Source organism: Triticum aestivum, chromosome 2D, assembly GCF_018294505.1.
Source record: "Triticum aestivum cultivar Chinese Spring chromosome 2D, IWGSC CS RefSeq v2.1, whole genome shotgun sequence".
Lineage (NCBI taxonomy): Eukaryota > Viridiplantae > Streptophyta > Magnoliopsida > Poales > Poaceae > Triticum > Triticum aestivum.
This window is the reverse complement of record NC_057799.1, coordinates 270244341-270254380: the sequence shown is the minus strand read 5'-3', so window position 1 is coordinate 270254380 and position 10040 is coordinate 270244341.

The window sequence follows — 10040 nt, the reverse complement described above, 5'->3', positions numbered from 1 at the left end:
GGAGTCCCGTTTTGCGGTACGCCACACCCCTCCCGATCAACAGGACCCCCGTTTCGACCGTAGCGCTCCAACACAAGTCCGTTTCCTCCATTTTGCGGTATGCCACACCCCTCCCGATCAACAGGACCCCTGTTTCGACCGTAGGAGGTCCGTTTCCTCCATTTTGCGGTACGCCAGACCCCTCCCGATGAACAGGATCCCGTTTCGAACGTGGCCGGTCGAACACAAGGCCGTTTCCTCCGTTTTGTGGTACGCCAGGCCTCGTTTCCATCGCCTGTTCCGTCCAAGCCCTCCCGATGAACACGACCACGCATTCCGTTCCGACCCAGCCGGTTGGCTCCCACGCGTTCCGTTGCCTCCCGATGAACATGACGCATTCCGTTGCCTCCCCATGAACACGACGCATTCCGTTGCCTCCCCATGAACACGACGACGATGCTGTTTCTCCGTTCCGACCCAGCCATGTACGCGAGCCCTGGCCGTACGTATGGGCGAGTAGGCGTTCGAGACCCTGCCCGTATGTACGTACGTGGCCGTATTTTCTTTCTTGCACCCTGGCCGCTGTACGTACGTGTACATGCTACGTGCGCGCCTCTACTACGACACGTACGCGCCTCTACTACGACACGTGCGCGCCTCTACATCGACAAGTATATATGTACGTACACGTTCGCGACCAGAATGGCAACGCTACGTACGCTTCGACCAGGTGGGTCCCGACTGTCAGGCACTTCCTTGCCTGCGAAGATGTAGCTGGTGGGTCCCAGCAGTCAGGGGGGCGAATCGTTTTTTTGCCCGGACGCACTTCCTTGCGTGCGAAGGTGTAGTTGCTGGGTCCTAGCAGTCAGGGGGGGAATCGTTTTGTTTTTTTTTGCCCGGACGCACTTCCTTGCATGCGAAGATGTAGCTGGTGGGTCCCAGCAGTCAGGGGGCGAATCGTTTTTTTCGGACGCACTTCCTTGTGTGCGAAGATGTAGCTGGTGGGTCCCAGCAGTCAGGGGGAAACGTTTTTTCGTGAAATACGGTGGCCCATCCGGTGGGTCCCCGCTGTCAGGTGGAGGAATAATTATTTTGCGCGTAATAAGGAGGCACTTCCTTGCTGCGGCCGTGGACCCAGCTGTCAGCCTCTCCACGTACAGTCCACGTCCGATGGAAGCCATTCCTTGACCACGTTGACCACGCCGCGCCGAGAGCACCAGGGCGGTGAACGATGACGAGGCCTAGGAAGGGGACGACGCGGAGCCGGGGAAGACGCGGCAGTGGATGCCCACGGGTAGAGGAGTATGAGGGTTCACTCGTTCGGCTGCGGTGTGAGGCTGCCGTCGCCGCAGAATAACAGGGGGTGTGGGTGCGTAGAGGGATGGCCTGGCCAGCGGTGGGAGTAGTAGGGGGCGGTGAGGCCTCCGCGGCATCACAGCCGGCCACGGGCGGCAGGAGCAGGCGGCACGACCGGCGCTGCTTTGGGCGGCTGGAGCAAGAAGACCAGAGGTTGAAGAAGCACTACGGCCGTTGGATGGACATCGTACGGTCACTGGAGCTAGCATCGTTCATATATTGACTAAAGTTGACAAAGGCCTCCGTCCCAGTCAACTTAGTAGGCCCACAAGTCAGCCTCCCACCAAGGTGGGTCCCAGCTAGCAGGGGGGTATTCATTTTTTTGTGCGTAATAAGGAGGCACTTCCGGTTGGTCCGAGCTGACAGCGGGGGGAACGTTTTTTTTTGCGAAATACGGTGGCCCGTCCCGTGGGTCCCAGCAGTAAGGGGGAAACGTTTTTTTTCGCGAAATACTGGTGGCCCGTCCGGTGGGTCCCTGCTGTCAGGTGGAGGAATAATTATTTTCCGCGTAATAAGGAGGCACTTCCTTGCGGCTGCCGTGGACCCAGCTGTCAGCCTCTCCACGTACAGTACTCTTCCGATGGAAGTCGATCGTTGACCACATTGACCACGCCGCACCGAGAGCACCACGGCGGTGGACGACGGCGAGGCCTAGGAAGGGGACAACGCGGAGCCGGGGAAGACGCGGCAGTGGAAGCCCGCGCGGAGAGGAGTACGAGGGTTCACCGGTTCGGCTGTGGTGTGAGGCTGCCGTCACCGCAGAATAACAGGGGTGTGGGTGAGTAGAGGGATGCCCTGGCCAATGGTGGGAGTAGTAGGGGGCGCTGAGGCCTGCGCGGCAGCACAGCCGGCCACGGGAGGCGGGAGTAGGCGGTCCCGCCGGTGCTGCTTTGGCGGCTGGAGCAAGAAGATCAGAGATTGAAGAAACACGACGGCCGTTGGATTGACATCCAACGGTTACGTCTGCTAGAATGGTTTGTTGACATATATAATAACTAAAAAAATCTTGCATACGCGTCAACTAAACAGGCCCACAAGTCAGACCACTCCCTCTTTTTTTTAATAATTTATATATAGCTCATGGCAACTTCTTATGCAATTTATTGCAGTCATTTTTTGGTTGGCCAAGGCCAATTTCACATATTTCTGTGGGTTCCAAACTATTTTTAATACCGAAATGTCGAGCCAGATTTAAAGTACTTTGAAGATATATTTAAATTAGGTTAATGCCTAGTGAAATAGGAAGCTGAAAATGTGAAAAAATTCAGAAATTATAAAGTAATTGCCAATTTGTCATCTGTTTTTATATTTACAACCCATTTCATATTACTTTCAAGATTTGCAGGCGTCTTGAAAGAGTTGCAGCCCATCAGGGCGTAGAAAAATAAGTAGGCCTGGATTGGGTATTCTTCAGAAAAAATAAACTGGGCTCATTTTCACAAAGAAAAAATAGCTGGGCTGGTCACATGGTGAACATAAAATATAAGCCTGGGCTAGACGGGCCACAACCCAGTTGAAACCCTGCTCCGTCTCAACAATACCAAACAAAAAAAATACTGCTCGAGTAGCTACGTCCCAGGTGTCAGCCGATCTTGTGCTGTTCTCTTGTCTATTGACTATATACGCTCACAATGTCGTGGGTCCCAGATGTCAGGAAAACACTAGGAGGAAGCATTTTATTTTTCCATATGCTGACGTGGTGGGTCCCTACTGTCATCCTCTCCACGTACTTCTGCGATTCCTGTTGTTTGTTGACCATGTTGACAATGCGAGAGGGCGGCGCCGCGGCGAGCGCACCAAAGCGCGCGGAGGACGTCGGCGTTAACGATTTAGGAGACGGAGGGGCGGCGATGCATGCGCTGAGGCGCAGCCAGCCGTGGGAGGCGGAAGCAGGCGGCCCCGCCGGCGTTGGTTTGGTTTTGGCGGCTGGAGGAAGACAGGACTGAAGAAACACGACAGACTGTAAAAGCAGCAGGAGTACTTAACAACCTTAACTGAAACCAGCAGGGGCACTTAACAACCAAAGCTGAAAGCAACATGGTCAATAAACAGGATATTCGCTTTAGAGCCATGGAAAAGCATGAACATAATCTTCTGTCCTATTCTCCAAGATGGACGGGCCTTCATTATTTGAGACCACCCATGAATAAGTATCTTTTCACCTCCAAGGGGAATTGAGTAGGTCGACATAAACATCATGTTGTGACCAAGTGCAAGTCTGACCCGACCATGGTCAGGCATCTGTATAGGAACAATATAACTCAGCAGTTCCTGTTTCAAGAATATCACAACTGTAAAACTGTGTATAAGCAATAGTTTATGAACAACATATATAACAGAAAACAGCTCGTACCATAAGTTTCTCGACACAGTTGGACCTGTTCAACGAGTGCAGCAGTGGCACACATATCCCACGTGGCCTTCCACCATTGAAACGCCCCACAAGGACCTCAAGACGATCAATAAAGTGTAGGAACTTGTGGATGTCGATCCAGTCAACTTCAGTGCCATTAGTAACAGCCGAGTTATTACAGAGTAACAAACGAACAAACTGCTTAACTCTGAAAAAACCTACACGTGCCACCAATTATAAGAAAATATTAGTTAGAAGTAGCATCTTCGTGAGAGATTCGTTGCTACTTCTAGAGTTAAATTGTGATTAGTTAGACAGAATAGTTGGATTAAGAAGTAATCGAGGCAACAAGCAAGAACCAGATAGAAAACTAACATGGATGAACAATTGGAACGACGTCGGGGTGGAAAATCGCAGTGAAGATGAGACCAGGTTCTGCTATTTCCATCAACATTCGTGCGCCAACTTTCAGTCCGTAACACTTGAGAAAGTTTATCCAAGTTCGGCCATAAAAAAGCAGCGATCTTCTTGGTTCATGAACCCAACTCGGAACTTATATCCATGGCTTGTCTTCACTGTGACCATTAAACTAGTGTATTCAGTTATGGCAAGGCCGAGCATCTTGAGTACATGTGTTCTGGCAGAGCAAATAATACACTGCAGGAAAAATAATATGAGAACACAGCATGTTCAAAAAAACCCCACCCTCCCGGATAGAAAAGAGGATTCGAGGAACATACTGTGCGCGTTTCAAAATGCTGTGTTAGGATGAGAAGGAACAAGTGTGGCGTCTCGCCGAGGGCGCAGAAACCTGTAGGGTCCTCGCACTTTGGGCACTACAAATGAAACACACTAGATTCAGTAGGAAGAAAAATGCATCAACGGCGGCGGCTGCCATCCTAGGATTACCTGCAACCAAGGGACTTGGATTTATCGGGGATGGATGAAGAATTCGTACCTGGTTCTCCATGAGAAAACCCTATGCAATCGCCGAGAGGGGGTTTTCTCTGAACAAGCAGACGAGGGAGAAGGGGATTCAGGCGCAGTGAAATATTGCCGCTTCGTCCGTCCAGCTTACTGCTAAAGCTGGAAAGGGGGGGGGGTTGTGATTTGACGGCTCATTGGGCATTACTGCGGCACTACGACCGGGGTGTGTCTACCGTGAAGTTGTGCACTCTAATTTGTGCATATGGCACGTGGACCCCGTTGCCGGTTGCCCCACATATCAGCGAAAGGAAGTAGAAAGACAGGAGTAACTAGTTACACATAAATATATTTTTTGACAGAGAGATACTCCCTCTGTAAATAAATATACAAATCTTTTATATCACAGGCTCACCTTGCCGAGAAATATACTCCCTCTGCAACGCACGGGCATTATGGGGGTTCAGCTTTTTTTATGGGGGTTCAGCTGAGAATATAATACTCAGATAGGCTCACGGTTCTGGACTTTGGGCCGCAGGCCGACCCTGCATGTTTGGGGGCCCATGTGTTCTACCTCAGCGCTTCTCATATTGCAAGCGATCGGTACGACGCTGGTTTTAGATGCTGTCGCAAGGCGAATACACAAAATTGAATAAAGCATGGCAGCTGCTGGAATGAAATTGAACGACAGTTCCTAACCAGCAATCAGAGTTGCAATTCTATCAACGATATACCATGTGATAAATAATATTGTCGTACTACTTTATACAGACAGGACACTTGTTTCACCATGCCAGATTATTACATCAAAATCTCTTGGAGGATAGATCAGTTCGGCAGTTGCGTGCTGCTACTGAAGAATTTCAAAGTTGATTTGGACCAGCTCTCCTTGCCGAGAAAGTTCGATTTTGACACATCCCCTACCGCAAGATATGATTTGGATTTGAACCTTGACCATCCTTTAGCATCAATCATCATGCGACCATCCTTTGTACTTATGGTATATTGAGCAGGTTCATTCACACCAAGGCTGCGCATGGTAAGAGAAACTTGGCCGCGGTCGCCCGGATTGTTGATCGACTCCCTCGTTGCTCTAGGAATTCTCTGTTTGCAAACAAGAAGACATACCCAAACAGTTAGATCAACACAGTGAATCATGTGAAACAACATGGAAAGAAAAAAGAACGAAGCACTTGGGCGGCCAATGCTTACCAAGAAGGTGGACATGTCGGTTTTTGTAAGGACTTTGGTATATGAAGTGCGAACTGCAGCCCAGTCTGTTGCCGGTGCAACTGCACGGGCTGGAGCAGATGCAAGTGCAAGTGTTGGTGCAGGTGCCGAAGCCGCCGCTGCTGCCAGAGATGGTGCTCCTTGTAGAGCTGGTGCCGGTGTCGATGCCTGATCCTCCGGTAGATCAGAATGATCCGCTGACGCGGTCGGTGCCCAATCCTCAGCTGGATCAGACTGAGCTGCTGCTGCTGTCAGTGCTAGAGCAACTGCCGGTGCTCGATTTGTGCGAGACAGCGGCGATCGTGTCTGGTCTGCTATGATCAGCTTTCTAACTTGACTAGGATCCGTGACCGTGATCCAGTTTTTTTCTTCATTTCTTTTAAACGCGAGAAGGACTAATTGTGGCGTTTTTGTTAAACCAAACTGCAGTTCATCATAGGGATTCAGCTTGTACTCAGACAACAGACTGATCCATTTTTTCCAGTAATATAAGTGATGGACAGTGCCTTCGTTACTGACACGACATAAGAAGTGAAACCTGCAAAAATAGCCATCGTAGAGCAAACCAAACGGTTTATTCTGTGATGAATGTCACATGGCAAAACCCGCATCGTAAAATTGCAGGAAAAGAAAGAAAACATGACATTAAATCAATAAGATTTAGACAGTAAATCAATAAGATTTACTTGATGTGACACGAGTGAATCCTTACCAGGAAATCACTATGTTGAAGTACTAAACAGAAGATTGATCGTCCAACTACGCATGGCATGCAGGGGCCCCGCCTACTCCCACAAGCAGGACAGTCCAAAGGTCGTGACAAATCGTATGGACCGAACATCCATGGGACTGGAAATCCTGGTGGGTGCGATAAACCCTGCAATGCATACATATATTAGAGTGTAACCATAATTGATAAACCGTCCTCACAAAAAATATGATCTGGATACTTCAAAATATACAGACTAAATTGAGTGGACAGACATTAACATAGACCGTTCACACACCAAAAGCGGCAGTACTAATAAACAATACAAGGTTCACAAACACAAATCAAGTACTGAACAATAGTACTTACTACAGACAAGCAAAGTCGCACTAACTAAACTCTGCAGACTATTTCTTGCCACCGACCTACGGGATGAACCCCGCATAACTGACTAGGCCATGGACTTCGTGTGAGATGTCTACATGCACCATCACCATCTTGTCAACCTTGGAGAACCTAATAGAGTGGTCTTTCCACTCATAAACATGATGATGAAGACAGGCCGCATCAGATTTGTTGGGAAGCTTTACAAGAACCACACCCTTCGTAATCGAAGGCACAACCAGGAAATTGTTGTGGTCAAGTACAACCTCGAGAACACGCCTGACAACAATGCTACAGGAAAACACTAGTTCAGGACACGTGGCGACAAGGACACAACAGCTGGATAGTTCAGCAGTAGAACTCATCATCAGGTCTTCCAGTTCACACGGCATGACTTTGAGAACTTCATCTCCACCGCGGACCTGGTTCTAATTCAAACATAAACCATATTTTATTACTACCTCTGTTCAGAAATATAAGATGATTTTCGATATTATACTCCATATATGACTACATATACGCACAGAAATGAGTGAACAAAGACACTAGAACATGTCTTCAAAGCCATGAGAGCAGAGGGATTACATGCAATATCCATAACACAAGTTACTGAGGCAAATATACCCTCTTAAAAGGTAGCATTGATGTTCATAAAGTACTCCCTCCGTCCCAAAATTCTTGTCTTAGATTTGTCTAGATACGGATGTATCAAGTCACATTTTAGTATTAGATACATCCGTATCTAGACAAATCTAAGACAAGAAGTTTGGGACAGAGGGAGTAGTTGAAAGTAATCTATAAGAAATCAGTGTCAACCTCTCGCATGTTTTGGTCAAAAGAGGAATTTAGAACCGTCATTTGGCACACTAAAATCACATGCAAGATAACCAAGAAAGTTGTACTACCAGTACTAGTACTGCGTGTTAGATGAGAAAACACGATCAAGATCGAGAAAAAGATCGTCAACAAGAGACATTACCTGGACTTGCTTAATGAGGGATCCCGGAGAGGGGGGCTTGGACAGGGCGATGGCTTTGAGCTTACCAGGACATGTATTACGAGACCACCTTCTACACACACAGGTACATCTCCATGGATTCTTGATACTAGAGCATCTGCTCATATGACTCATGATTCATCCACCATGTCATCTATGCAATCTTTTGACTCTCCTGTTCATGTTCTTAATGCTGATGGCACCTCCCTCCTAGTTACTGGCCAAGGCATTATTACCACTTCATCTTTTTATGTCCCTGATGTTGCTCATATTTCTCGAACTACCATGCAGCTCGTTTCTATTGGTCAGATTGTTGACTCTAGTTGTAGGGTCATTCTCGACTTTGACTCTTGTTCCATTCTGGATTGTTACACTGGTGTTTTCCTTGGTGCCGGCCCTCGGTGCTGGGGTCTCTGGGAGCTTGACTGGCTTCACCTTCCCACCGCTGCCACTTCCATCAATCTTTCCACCTATGTTGCCTTGTCTACCAGCTCTTTTCATAAGTGGCACATCACCTTGGTCACTTGTGTGGCTCTCATCTATCATCCTTAGTTTGACGTGGTCTTCTTGGGTCCGTCTTTGGCAGCGTGTCTTTAGACTGTCAGTGTTGTCGGCTTGGTAAACAGGTCCAGTCACCTTATCCTCATAGCGAGATAGTGTCTCAGCGTCCTTTCGAGCTTGTTCACTCTGATGTTTGGGGTCCAGCTCCCTTTGCCTCGAAGGGAGGTCATCGCTACTACTTTATCTTTATAAATGATTTCTCTTGACACGCATGGATATATTTTATATCTTATCATAGTGAAGTCTTGATGCAGAGCATCGTACGGTCATCCCCATGGTAAACTCTCTCCTTACTGAGCTTCCCTTTGATTCACTTGAGACATGGCTACTACCTCAAAAAGAGATGCTATGTGTGCTTAGGTACGATGACCACCCCATGGAAGCAAGAGTTGAGGGAGAAGGAGCACACGAGGAGGCAACGAGAAGCGTTGAGAAGAAGGCTGAGAATATCTCGTAACTTCTGGGCCAACCCGAAACTTCCGGCCGTAACGCCCAGGATCGGCTTCTTAGTGTGCAAATTCTCCGGATAGCCCGGAACTCCCCAGGAACCTCCGCCCCCTGGAATTTCCGTCCATCCCAGAACTTCCGGCCTCCATGCCGCGAAGCAGCTCCCAGGTGTGCAAACTCTGTGGTTAGCCCGGAACCTGCACCGAAACTTTCGGCCATCCCCGGAACTTCCAGCCTGCCTGCGTACAGTGACTCGGGCCGAGGCCCATGTACCCCCTCACAGCTCTAGACTATAAATACTCGTCTCCTGCCTCCATTTTGATGGGGAACAAAGCATGAAAATCAAAAAAATTCCTACGGAACACCCAAGATCCGATCTAGGAGATGCATAGAAATGAGAGGGAAGTGTGTCTATGTAACCTTGTAGACTTAAAGCGTTAGCGTATGTAACGTGATTGATGTAGTCGTACTCTTCACGATCCAATCACGATCCAATTCAATCTAATGCCAAACAGATGACACTTCCGAGATTAGCACATGTTCAGCTCGATGGCGTCCTCTCCTTCTTGATCCAGCAAGCGAGGGAGAGGAGGCAGATGAGATCGGAACCAGCATGATGGTATGGTGGTGGTGGAAGTGGAATTCCGGCAGGGCTTCGCCAAGCGTGTACCGGAGAAACATGGGAGGAGTTGGGAGAGGCAATGTGAAAGGTGAAGGGGTGGCTGCCCCGATGCACCTCTGTCACGCCCAATATGCGACTCTATCCTAAAGGAACTCGAATGTCCCACCAAGGATAGAAGCGCATATTGGAGACACTTTTGCAAGGTGGATATCATTACATCGTACCATTACATAATAGTTGGGGATACATACAAAGGGCATACAAATGCCACAAGAATACAACAAACATCATACATGAGAACAACATCCGACTACAGATGAAACACAAACAAAAACTCAAACGACATCCACCCTGCTAGCCCAGGCTGGCGACCAGGAATCTATCCCCTGAACGAAGAAGAAGCAGAAGAAGAACTCCATAACAAGTAAAAATCTCTCCCGCGTCATGATCATCACGTTACCTGCACCTGCAACTGTTG